Source organism: Nothoprocta perdicaria, unplaced genomic scaffold, assembly GCF_003342845.1.
Source record: "Nothoprocta perdicaria isolate Ctin4 unplaced genomic scaffold, notPer1 scaffold_206, whole genome shotgun sequence".
Classification (NCBI taxonomy): Eukaryota; Metazoa; Chordata; class Aves; order Tinamiformes; family Tinamidae; genus Nothoprocta; species Nothoprocta perdicaria.
In genome coordinates, this window is record NW_020455272.1 from 828436 (window position 1) to 841526 (window position 13091).

Here is a 13091-nt window from a genome sequence, read left to right on the forward strand (position 1 = left end):
CACCGAATGCTACGTTTCCCAAGGAATCCATTTTTAATGATTCATAAGCTAATAAAGACCAGGCTTGAAAATCCCCGAGAACATCTCCTGTCTTCAGTTAACAGATTCACACAACTCGAGGGGAGGAGGCACCCTTTGATCCTGTGGTTTGAGCACCTGCCTGAAAGAGCCATTGCATTTTACCTACCTAATTTAGCACTGAAGCCAGTACTTGCATGTGACAGCCACAGATCCCCCAGTAAGGCCTCGAGCCTTGATCTGAACGCTGGGGGAGAGGGAGGGAAGAGATGGAGACTTGCTTGTTTCTGTAATTCGCTCTGTTAATCACCCCTATTGTTAAAACTGTGTCCCCCTTCTTCCTCCTGAATAGTCTTTATAAGGAGGATAAGGAAAAAAATATTTCTGTGCTGAAGAGGGTTCAGTTTGGCCTTGGCAGTGGCAGTGTGGTTGTATTTCTATTAAAAATAAAWGCCTGTAACCCTGACCTTCATCTCCTTTTTAATCACTTTTGTTGGTGCTAAAAGAGCAAGTGCTTCTAGTGGTTGTTTTTACTTCACTTAAAAACTAAATCTAATACAAAAAAAAAAATAAAAATAAAAAAGAGCTTTGTTGATTCACCTGATGATACAGAAGCAGAAACCCCAGAGCTGCACAGTGGGACCCTTCCCAGGAGGCAAACCCAGAAGGACAAAAACCAGGGAGAAGAGGAAGCGAAGGAGCAGTGAAGACATGTAGCTACTGCATGACATTCCTGGGGCAGAAAAAAATGGCTGCACGAAAAATAACCAAACAACAAATCATGTCCTCCAGTAAACAGTGCCATCCCCTTTCTATTCTTTTCCCTTGTACTTACCATAATCTTTGTGCATTATAAAACCAATAAATGTGAACTTGCAGGACTGGCTGCAAAGAGGCTCTGCTAGGAGCTTGATCCGCTCAAATCTGCTCCTCTTTGTGCCATCAGGAGTTTGTTCCAGTAAAAGAGCAAGCAGTTGTGTGGGACACAAGCACCACGCAGGCCTGGGCTCCAGCTCCCATCTCACTGGATAAATTTGCACTGATCCAGCTAACATAGCTAGGAAGAATCRTACCGCGGCATGAGCTGTTCTCATCCTGTTACCTGTTTTTTTCAGCACGTGCCCATTTTCATTTGGAAAGCTGCCACAAGATATGGATGCTGTTGACCAAGGGCAGTTAAAAGGAGGAATGACCTCTTATGGTCATTCCTCCTTGCAGGAATTAATCCAAGAGAAGTGACCATACRGCACAGCAATTGCAAGCTGAGCCACACACTGCTGCTTCAGAAATTGTCATGATTTTCTGTGCCTTTCCAAGTCGGTCATACAGTTATTTTGCTCTTAGTTCATTACAAGTTTTGCCTGGTTCAGACTCTTCCATTCAGTCTCTCTACTTGGGCCACAGAGGGTAATTTCATTTTATCTGGTGGCAGCAGGACTGAGAATGCCCTTAAGCTGCCTCAGGAAGTTTTGAGATGTCAGCAGTGCCAAGGAACAGCAATTTGTGTCATCTCTATTATATGTATTCTGCAAAAAAGAAGCATTCTTGAAATATACACTTGTTGCAGATGTCACATCCTCTTCTCCCGACCTCTAAATTGTTACAAAATTTAGAAGATGAAAACCACTTTTCGACTATAAAAACCTGAGCAAGGCTGAGGTGGATTGCTTATTTCTAGCTTTTGTATCCAAAGAGCACATTGATAAAAATAAACAAAATTATAAGTAGGACATTAACCAATTTAGAAACATTATCAATAAAAAAAAAATTTTACAGTCATTTAACAGATAAAAGTTTTTTAAATACCCCTTTTGATGGTCCCAGGTGTCACTACCAAGTAAAACACTGAGATAAGACTAGCGTTAAAGTGGCACGTTCCAGTTTCTGACTTGAAATATGATTTCTGTTCCATACACTACTACATGTCCTACCCTCAGCTGATCATCATAAAAAGRCCAACTGAGGCATTGCTGAGCTTATGGAAACGTGAGCAAGTGTTTCCCCTGTTATCCCAGCAATGTTTTAGTTGTTGGGATAGGACCTTAGCTTCTATGAATTCCAGTCTTGATGGAAGTGCCTGATGTTCTCTGTCATATCCTAATCTGTATGTGAAACATGAAATATTAATGCTGCATTCAAATTATGGGGGGGTGGGGTGGGGAACTCCTCCCAGCTGATGTGGCCACTCCTGCGATTGCAGGCCTGATCTCCCTGTGGCTGCAGTGTATTAACCAGGAATAGCAAGACTATAARCTATAGGAGCTCACATAGGGGACTAGAAAGAAACTCCTTTTTCGTGTGCAAGAAGGGTCTCTTCACGCAGATTCTTGTCCTAACATGAACAGCAAAAGCCACAATCCTTCTCTTAATTAAAATACCCAGTGTTATAATAAAAGGCTGTTTTCCTCACTTATTTTGCAATTTTAGTGTCAAAATAAATGAGGACAATGGTTTTAGCCTGATGCACACATTGTTCATGGAGAAACACTTCATCTAGCCATTACTTTGTCAGTTTGTGTCTTACTGGAAGAAAAAAAGGCATGAAAGATTTGACCCTTAACTGCTTTCCAGCAGTTTTCTGTGCATTATAACAACCAATCAAAAGACACTGAGTGGCCTCTTTTTCACTTTTTCACTCTTTTTCACATTTTTTACCTTCAGAGAATGCAAAAAGCAGCGTGCACATACATGTTACACCAGGGGCACCTAGTCTCATCAGTGCAATGTGAATGAACCACGACTTTTCAATATACTCTTACAAGCAGCTGTGCAAAAGTAAGATAAATACTGTTATTCACAGCCAATTTAAAGTACCTCTTTAGTGGAAGGCGGGATGGGAGGCTAGCACATGCAGCCTGTAGCACAGCCATAAATGTTTGGAGAATGGAAAGGCAATTGTGGCACTCACCTCTGGTCGTGTTGCAGTGATGTGGTTAAACTACGAGGCATTTACGCTAGGTGGGATGCAGGATTTGCCTTGAGCTCAGAAAAAGCTGTGAATCAGGAACRGAGAACAAAATGTACATTTGGATACAACTGTTATTCCTGGAAGTAGTGATATAGTTTTTGACTTGCAGAGATTTTTTTTACAGAATTTGCTAGTGTTACATTAGCATTTCATAGGCTGCTCATGTAACTCTTGAGCTTTCACAGCTCTCCGTATTAGATTTTTAATATGACATAGTTCATTTCAGCTTCTTTTTTTTTCTTTTGCTGTTTAGTTTAGGTTCATTCTTTATGTGGCTTCTCAGCTGCAAGGAATGTGCTCTACACTTGCCTCAAACTTTTCTTGTCTGTGTCTGAAACCACTTCTTTCCTGCATATTGTAGCACTTTCTAAGAGGCAGACTTGCCTGTGTTCCCCATACAGATCAATTAGTCTGCATAGCAARCCCAGACCTCATATTGCAGATGGAAATAGAGAAGTATTAGATAGTAACTGGGAATCCTTTGTCTCTGCACCATATTTTGATTGCACTATAGGTATGAAAGTTCATAGGTGAATTGCCTAAATAAGTCATTCTTAGCAAATAATGCCTCTCATTCAAGGGACACATGCAAACAATTCCCAGCCAAATGTTACTGGTTTCTCAGTTCATGTGTTTTAAATTCTTTTTTTTTTTTTTTTCTCTTACATTATCACAGTATCAGTCTTCTCTTTTGGGGCACCTGAAATTGTTTAAAGCAACATATGGTTTCTCACTCTTCAGAAGAAAAAGGGCATTTCTAACTCGGGTGAGGAAAAATATAATTTAAATAAAAGTATAATATATCTTGGATAGTATTTTTCTGTTTATTACAGCAGCTTTACTCAATAAAGAGAGAATTTTCTATATGAAAAGATCTTTATAGATCTTAATAGTTATTCTAGATAAATTTGCATGGAAAACTCAGATAGATATTAAAAAGCTGATGCATGAGATGCTGAAAAGTGCAAAGCTTACATTTTCATGACTCTTGTGAAGAAAGCATATTCTTTCTTGTGCATCAATGTATCTCATCAAAATTCCTGAGAAGGTGGCCAGCTATACATAGTAAATATTTCACATACCACTATAGTGATTTCTCTGCAATTTAAGCACTCAGCACAAATGAGATTTGATTTATGGTGAATATCTGCACCTGTTAAATAGTGGAATAATCTCCTGACATAAGTGATACTTTCATGAAGTTATTTATCCAAATTTTTAAAAGCTTCTACATAAGGAGATAATAGTCTTTTGAAGATCATAATTTCAAATATATCCCCAGGTTTGGATTTTCAACTTCCACACTGAAAGGGACTGCATATAATTTTGAGCTAAAATATATAGTGGGTTAAGATAAACACCATCAGGGGAAGGCATAATCTGTGCCTATTACCGAATTAGGAATTTGTTTTGTATACCTAATGATAAAATCAATAAATGGTTCCATCAGAGGAAAGTTCCATCAACCTCTATCTTTCTAGCATTCGATCAAGAGATTGAATTTGCCAGCTTTGAGGAGGAGAAATGTTTCTCCATCTTTTGGCAATCCATATTACACTAATTCAAACAGCTTCTTTACACAGAGCTGCAGCAGTTTACTCAAGCGTTGCTTTCAATATCGTTTCATTACATCAATGCAAAAGGTTGTGTTGACCTTTTAAATATATATTTAAATCTGATCAGTGGAGCTTAAATCGATTAGGAACTGATTTTAAGCCAACTCTTAAGGCAAATAAGTGTGTCTACACAGGGTTCCTCAGCTGTTCAAAGAGTTGATGTAAAATCCAATTTAAATTAAGCTGCTGCTAACAAACCATTGTTGGGCTGTACASAAGTCCCAAATGGGCCTGGGAAGTTCTCCGAGAACTTTCCTTTTAATTTCATCAGAAAACTCGGGAAAGATAGAATTAATTGAGTGAAATCCGTTCATCTTGGTCAGGAAAGGAAGACTCACTACAAACTTCTGAAAGAAAATTCCCAGTAAACACAGAGCATTTAGCTGAAAACCGGGTATTTAAACCTCGTGTTTATTGCCTTTTCTTTTTTTAAGGAAACTCCTGTTGGGACAGGTAACTGAGTAATCTCACAGCAAAATGACATTATTAAAAAGCAGAGCAGCCCTTTGTTACTCTCCTTTCCCAGTACAACCAGTTCGTGTTTGCTAGCGATTGGGACACCTGAGACTTGACTTGCAGCTTGACTTCACAGCAACTCCAGAGTTTCCTCCGAGATTATTCTTCCCCATAAAACATCACCGGAGACCTTTGCAGGATTGCAGAGAAGTCCTTCTATCTTCCCAAGCCATAAGTCTACAGGGGAATTTCAGACATTTGGGTCTCACAGTAGAGAAATRGGAGATGCAAAATAAATTGCAAAACTTCACATTTGTTCTTAATGCAGATAAAATAAGTATTTTTATAGAAGGGAAAGAATACCTGATAATTCTAATACACCAATAAACCTGGAACTTTGATTTTAAGCACTGATTTTAGAAATACAACAAAGTATAAAAATATAAGAAAACACAATAAAAGAAAACAAAGGTGAAAGAAGTAAATAGAAGGAAATAGTAATGTGAAGTGCAGGAAAACTGGTTTAGCATAAACAACTACACTAATAATTAATCAGCTAACATGAGAGTACACGTGTCACTCGTGCTTTTCTTCTCCTCTCTTACCCAGATAAAATGTCATCCATTCAGTTTTCCCCTATCCTAGAAACCGGAATCAAAAAGAGAAACCAGGCAGATTTTCTCATGCTCTCCATATTGCTTTAATTAACTGACAGTTTTGCTCAATGGAAGAAAAGTTATAATGGTTCTTCCTCAGCTCCGGGCCCTTTCCTAACCAAAGGCTTTGTTTACATGGGCATCCACAGAGGCTGTGTTTGCCATCCAGCTCCCCAGCAGTAGCAATCAATGTATGTAAATGCTAAAGCAGGTACTTTGACACACTTCCTATTTACAAAGGGAGGTAAGAGAATGGGGCCTTTTTTTTCCTCTCCAGGGAATGTAAAGGGTCTCATAACTGCTGAGAGTTTGTTGGTGCAAGGAATTGTCCAGCCTCTGGCCTCTCTCTTCCCAGCCTCCCTGCTTCCTCAAAACTGCTTATAATATTCCCGGTTCGGACTTGCCCAACCAGCTGGTCTKGAATCAGGCTCACTTGAGAAGGTTATGGGATGTGAGAGAACCTGAACAGAAGGATCATCCATGGAAAACCCTGTAGCTTAAGGTAAAGGAGTTAACGCCTTGATAGTTGTAGCAAACTCTCGCTCTGTTGTAGAAATTCCTTTTTATCTTGGTAAAGGTATGTGAAGCTGTTGCCTCTGTCCTGATGGTTTTGTGTTTTGTTTTTTTGAAGTTGCTCTGATACAGCAGTAGGGTGGGAGAGTATTCCTCACACTAGATTTATGTCTTTCCCCTTCCTCCCAGCACATATAGGAATCCGTGAACCCTGAAGCTGGACTGAGAAATATGATGTGGCAAGTAGGGGGAGAAAGGAGAAAAAACAAAGCAACACAAAGAAACCAAGGGAGGGGAAAAGAAGGGAATGCCTTACCTTGCAGTGGTTTTCTGGAGATTGCCAAGGCACTGAGCCCTGCACCTTACAATTCTCTCTCTTCTCATTCCCATTTCCAGCAGCTGTCAGGATGGGAAGGGGCTCAGGCTTTCTGATCAGCAAAAACTCATTGCTTCAGAGGACCCCCTTCTTTTCCCTGTTGTTCTGGAGATCCAGTTGTGTTGAGTTTTGAAATAGAGAGAGAGGATGTTTGACATAGTGRAATACTTCTAAAGTATTTGAACCCACTCATTTATTTCTTTTATTTATTTTATTATTAGTCATTTATTTCTTTTATTATTCAGTAAAGAAATGGCAGGTTAGCTGGCCATCTCTTATGGGATAAGTTCACAGATCTAGATGACTTAATGAAGTTTGCAGCAGAGTCCAAAGAAAGGCTAAAACAGGTATATGGTTTTTATCTGGGCACTGATAGCAGAGAGAGAGCAATTACTGAAATTGTAATTTTCTGAATTTCTGTAATTTGAATTGAATTTTCAGAGAACTATCTGAGCTAGGCAGCAAAATTTTTCTTTCCTCTTTATGCTGGGATGGGAGGCAGGGGACTGTTGGCTCCTTAGCTCTTGTCTTCTGTTATAAAATCCATGCATATTTGCATCATTATTTGTCATGGCTTGGGGTCATCTMATTTCTCCCTTCCATTCCTTTGTGTCTTGGCAATATGAAGAAATGTAAGGATAGCTCTTTTTTTTGTGCCCAAATCATAACTTAGCTCAATGTTCACTTCTGAAAAAAAAAAAAGTGTTTTTATTTTTATCATCTTTGACTGCCAAATAGTGCATTTCTCATGACTACCACAGCGCTTGCCAGGAACTTCAACAAAATGCTTTTAGTAATAGGASCATCTCTCTCACTGAGCCAGAGAAGGAAGCTAAAGGCTAGAGATTTTTTCTTTTTCCCATTGTACATAGCTTGCATGTAGGAACTTGGTGCAGTTAGAAGGGATCTTTGGAGGAATACCTTGCTTTGCTACCTTAGGAGGAATTACTTTGCTATATTTTTCAAAATCAGGACAAAGAATTCATGAGGGGAGACAAATCCAAAGCTGTAGCTGCACAGTTCTAATGTTCTTTCAAACAAAACCTTTGACCCAGCTGATATAGTTTCCAAACCTCAATTGTTAATATATTATTTTTTCTGATTTCAGTGCTTATACAGATTATCAGAGAGAAGTTGTTGAGATAAGAATATCTATAAACAGTATTTTAGAGTCTCCCACACAACAGTCTGGAACTGCCTCTCCTCGTGTTACTGAATGTACAGGATTTCCCCAATCAGTAGGAGTCCATTGATTCACACGCAGGCAAGCTCGTGTTACTACTTCGCTTATTCCTGCGGTTTTTCTTTTGGTTTTGTTTTATTTTCTTAGCTACTGTTAATTAGCCTGGCAGGTTTTCTAGTGATGCTTATATGCAATACTAAAAGTATATAACTACATATAACTACTTATTTTGGGCTATCATAACGTGCTCCTTTTTTTACAAGCTCCTTAAAGAGATAAAAGGCACTTTGAAAACTTTGTATAAGCAACAAAGAAGATCCAGACTATGACCTGGTAATCAAATAATGTCTGGAGTGCATTTGGTGGTGCTGTCTCCTGCCCTTGGACTATCCTGTAGACCCTTGTCACTACACGTTTTCTTTGAGGGGGATGTAGCTGTTTTCAGGTTAAAAACAATCATTCCCGCACTATCATTCTTTTATTCTCTAAAAAAAAAAAAAAGGAGGGGGGGATTTGTCATCTTCTCCCTAAGTCATTCTCTGAGCCTTTATCTCTGACATCTCCTCAGGATGTTATCTCGGGTTAAAGCAGGACTTGCCTTTCTCCCTCAAGCTCTCTCGGTTGCTGTGGACAGTTTCACACTCCTGTCCGTTTTGGACAGCCAGCCTTTTGGACAAAACAGGGGTCCTCGCTGCCGCTGGTGGCTCTCGGGCCCTCCTCCTGCCTCCCCGGGCTGTGGCGCGGCCGCGGGCCCGGGCAGGCCCGTCCCCCGCGGCGCCGGCCGCCATGCCGCCTTCCCTCAGGAGGTGGCAGCAGAGCCAGAGGAGTCCGGCATCTGCGGCCGTGTCTGAGGGGCAACACGGGCTTAACTTGTTCGATTTCTTCTTAGGTGGAGCACCTTAAGGGGAGAGGATTAGGGTGGGGGTGGAGGAGAGTGTTAATGCATAGATAGGGTGGATTAACACCCCCCCCGCCCCGCTCCCTTTTTGTTTAAGCCTAGTGAAATCGGCCCAACATCTTGACTGTAATGCACGGAGAACTCTCTATCCTAATCCTGCGGATTGCTCGGTGTGGTGTGAGGCTGGCGGGTACCACTGTAGGGGCAGCCGGCACTTGCTGAGCCCACAACTGCACTCCCAGATGGCGTGGTAGGAAAGGACATCTGGGCTGCTCCTCTTCATGTGGGGAAAGCCTGTCCGCAGTAGACTGAGTATAGCCACCAAGTATCATGGGGTTTGCAAACACCTAATTCACCCGCAGGTGATGCATGAAGTCGTACTGATGGCTTGCAAAGCAGTGACACTATATGGGGCATCATGTCTCCTTCGCTTGTAAAACACAGAGAGCAGCAAGGCAGGTCTTGGTTTATACAGAAACCAAGCACAGCCTAGTCCAGCAATCCATGCTGTATGTGTAGTCTACCCCTCTGGCTCTGTTCTCTGAGTTCAGCTTTTCTCTGCCAAGCACTCTGGGTGAGCTGGGGGTGCTGCAGAGCCTTGATAGGAAGTTGTCTACTTACCCTGAGAAGTTTTATGGCAATATGGATAGACCACAGATACGTTTTGCCCCAGTTAGGAACCTATGAGTGCTGCTTGTGGGTTTGGGCATGCAGAAAAGCAAGGGGTGCTAGGAATTCAGACTTAAGTCAATTCAGATGCTCCCAGGGGCATGAGCAAACAGAGGGCCACTAGCCCTGCAGTTCTTAAAAAGCAGTAAAACCTGCCTGATTTTAACTTGTGGGTTTGTAACCACGGAATGGGAACTAGTCTCACACACCAGGTAATTCCTACTTGTTGCTGCTTAGAGCACTACTGAAATCACACCTTATGCGAGCAGTACTGAGAGGGCGAAGCACAGAAYGACAGCAGCAAGCCTTCCATAGCCATGTACTTGAGGTTTGTCCRCACTTTAAAAGGAACATCCCTCTTCTTTTTCCTTCCCTCTTTGCTTCCCAACCGTCTCAGAAAGCCAAGCCCTTCCCACATGACTGTGCAGGAAAGGAAAAGTGTTGCACTGAAATTTGTTGGAGATGTTAATTCCCCCCTTTCTTTCAGACATTTGCCTTCCTGAGAATGACAGGGAGAGATCCCCTGGCATCAGTGTGTGCCCTGAGCATGGCATTTTAGCAGAGGACACACTGCTCAGCTAGCCCATTGACTGCCCCAAGGAGCTTTATCTCCACAGCTGTATCTGTGGCTGCAGCCCATGATGCTCTTCTTGCCTCTTGCCCTCCCCACAGAAGATGCAGCTCCCTGTAACTGTCTAGTTGTCAGCCTGTGAGGGACAGGACTGCTGATCATTGTTTCGAGAGTGGAATGGGAGAAGAAACATCAACAGCCCAGGCAGTGAGAACTGAAAATCAAAGCAAGCTTTGTGTTGTGTGTGTGTGTGTGTGTGTGTGAATCTTCCTTGGATCCAGTTAGTTCTAGTGGATTCCTCCACTTGACGTAAGGGTCTTTATTTTGTGGTGCCTTTAGAGGGATGAGATTGAAGGTGCCACCACCAGGCCTTCTGCCTGCTCCTTGTATGGGTCAAAGACAGGGCTACAAGACACTGTCCCTCAGCAGTAGTTGCACAGCAGTCTAGGCAGTCATGTATTTTCAAAGTAGGGGGAACAAATCATTTGGGGGATAACCTCACAGTGGCTCAAAAAAAAAAAAAAAAAAAAAAAAAGGCAGCAAGAAGACTGTAAAGGAGGAAGATGATGACCAATTAGTTTTGGAAGGTAACTGCCTTGGAGCCACAGAGTTGTTGGCAAATATCTTTTTGGAACAGTTTTTGATAACTGGGAGAGGGAGTTTGTTTCATTTTAATTGGGACTAACCATATTCAGAGCAGAGTCTGTGTCACCTAGGGTGCCCATCTCCCTGCCTCTTCAGCTTTGCAGTCTCTCTTTCTCCTGCATGTTCTGGTAATTTGAAAAAATGACCCATTCTTCAAAGTATCCCTGGTAATTTGGAGCACAGAGTTGTAATTCTTCTGAGGCTGATGGTTTTCAAAGCTGCAGCCTGTGTTTCTGCAGCAGCTATTGCTCCTTTTCTATAACATATGGCCTTAACAGGGAGAAAACAGGTCTGAAGGGCTGCAGTTTTCTGGGATTCAAAAAAATCTCACACGACAGCACAGTCAAGAGAAACATTTTTTTTTTTTTTTTTCACATAAGCTACAGATAAAGTGAGGAGTGAAAACTATCAGGGCTCACCATCACTAATTTCACTTTGTGAAGCAGACTGTAGATCTCTAAATGCACTTCCCATTATTGGTATACATAGATCTATACACATACCTTTACCAGTAAGTATTTAATAAATAAGCATGCCAGAATGCATTCTACTCCACACTAAAAGGGACTTCTCAATTCTCTTTGTTATCTTAGCAATTTAGTGGGTTCAAAAAAAACCTGCAACCTTTTTTAGCAAGACTTAAMTGAAGAGCTGCATAAGTTTAGATCTACTGAGTTAATAATTGCAATACTGATTTAAGGCAACATTGTTTTAATATGTTACAAATTCTACTATGAAAACATTCTTATTTTTTGCAGGTGAAAAAGCCCAAGCATCCACCACCTGTTTCCAAGCATTCCTTTGCAGTGGCCATCACATTATAGCCTTAAASAAGGGGCAACAGCACTAGAAGCTGAATGTGTTCAGCTTGATTTTATTGTCACCAGTAACAGATGTGCTCTAAGTGAGCAGCATCTGGGGAACAAGGCAGTTAAGTGAAATCCAAACTTTTCATGTTGATAGCTAGAAACATTAAAGTGTGTGCAAATGAGAGCAGACTTTCTTCAGACATACCTTGATTGCAGGTTTGGCTTTGGCCCTGATCCTTCAGGTGTTTACATGCTTGCATAACTCAAGGCACGTGTGTCACATGTCTTTCAAATCTAATTCCCATTGAAAATGGGACATCCACACATTAAATGACAGCTGCATCTTGTCCTTACTGCAGGCCTCTACTTTAGCCGAAATTTTACTTGGAGACTTTCCGATACTGCATCCCAGCAGCRTGAATATTGGGGTGAACAGGAAGAGCAGTGTTCTGCATAGTTGTTACAAAGTCCGAAACACTCTAGGATGCCGTGTGATATCTTTATTATATAATTAGATGAGACTCAGTCCGTAGCTCAGCTTTATTACAACTTTCCCACAGAGATGAAGCCAAGACTTAGAATTAAGTGTGAGGGGCGATAGAGGACAAGTGTCAAGTCTGCASCTACTCTGAATTAGGCTCAGCTGTCTGCTTCCCACCTGTAGTGCATGGGGCACTGTGTGCCATGGGCCTGGCTCAGCCACTTCAGGTTTCCCATTTGCTCTAAAGCAAAGCCTCACAGCGAGCTCCATGGAAAAACCATCCTGGGCCCTCAGCTCTGGTGTTGCTACCTGCAAAGATGCGAGGTAGAAGAGATTTCTTGTCAGCTTGGGCTGCTCCTTCAGGCTGTCCCCAGGACTTTGGGGCCAAGCCATAGATGGCAAGATAGATACACACAGAGCCAGACTGGGACCGTGCCACTTGGCACCGATGTCCAGGAGATGTCCAGCGTGTGGGCAGCCTGTGGGCATGGGAATAATGCTCCTGCTGGGCCTCTGCGGCCTCCCTGCCTTCCCGTGCCCATGCAGCAATCCCGTGTACAGGCCCATCGGAAAAGGGCCGATTCCTTGTAGAGAGATGTCTTTGTAGGTCTGCAAAGACCCAAGAGGACCTGCAAATCGGGGTGAACTTCCAAGATTTCCTGTTAGCAGCTGGGGGACTTTTGGGGAATGTTTTCCCGCAGTTTCCATACCCTGAGGAGCACTGATCTGCTCCATGAAGTGCTGTGAGCTACCTCGGTGGGGAGGAAGTTCCTGCTGCTCACTCGCATGTCTGTCACCTGCCTCTCCTGCGCCGTGGCAGGCAGGGCTTAGGCAGCGCGAGCAAATCAAGTAAAAACTGTGTTTTTAACCTAATTTGTATGCTCGGACAGTAGCCTGAGCAGTGGGAATTGCGCGTGGCGATAACCGTGTTCTTCAYGTGGAGAGATTGCTAATAAACGGGCAGTGGTGAGAAGAGCCAAAGGCGACTCTACCTCATTGTGCACCTGGGAGGAAACCAGCTAAATGTGGGGGGAGGGAAGTAAAAAAGAAATACACAAATGTAAGTTTAAAAAAAACAAGGGCTGAAGGCCCAGTGGAGGCTGCTCGCGGCGCCGTCCTGCCCACAGAGGCGGGCCGGGGCGGCGGGGCCGGGGCGGCGGGGCACCTGCTCGGCCGCGCTGCGGAGCGGCCGCCGGGGGGCGGCAGAGGCGCCGGCAGCGACCCCACCCGCG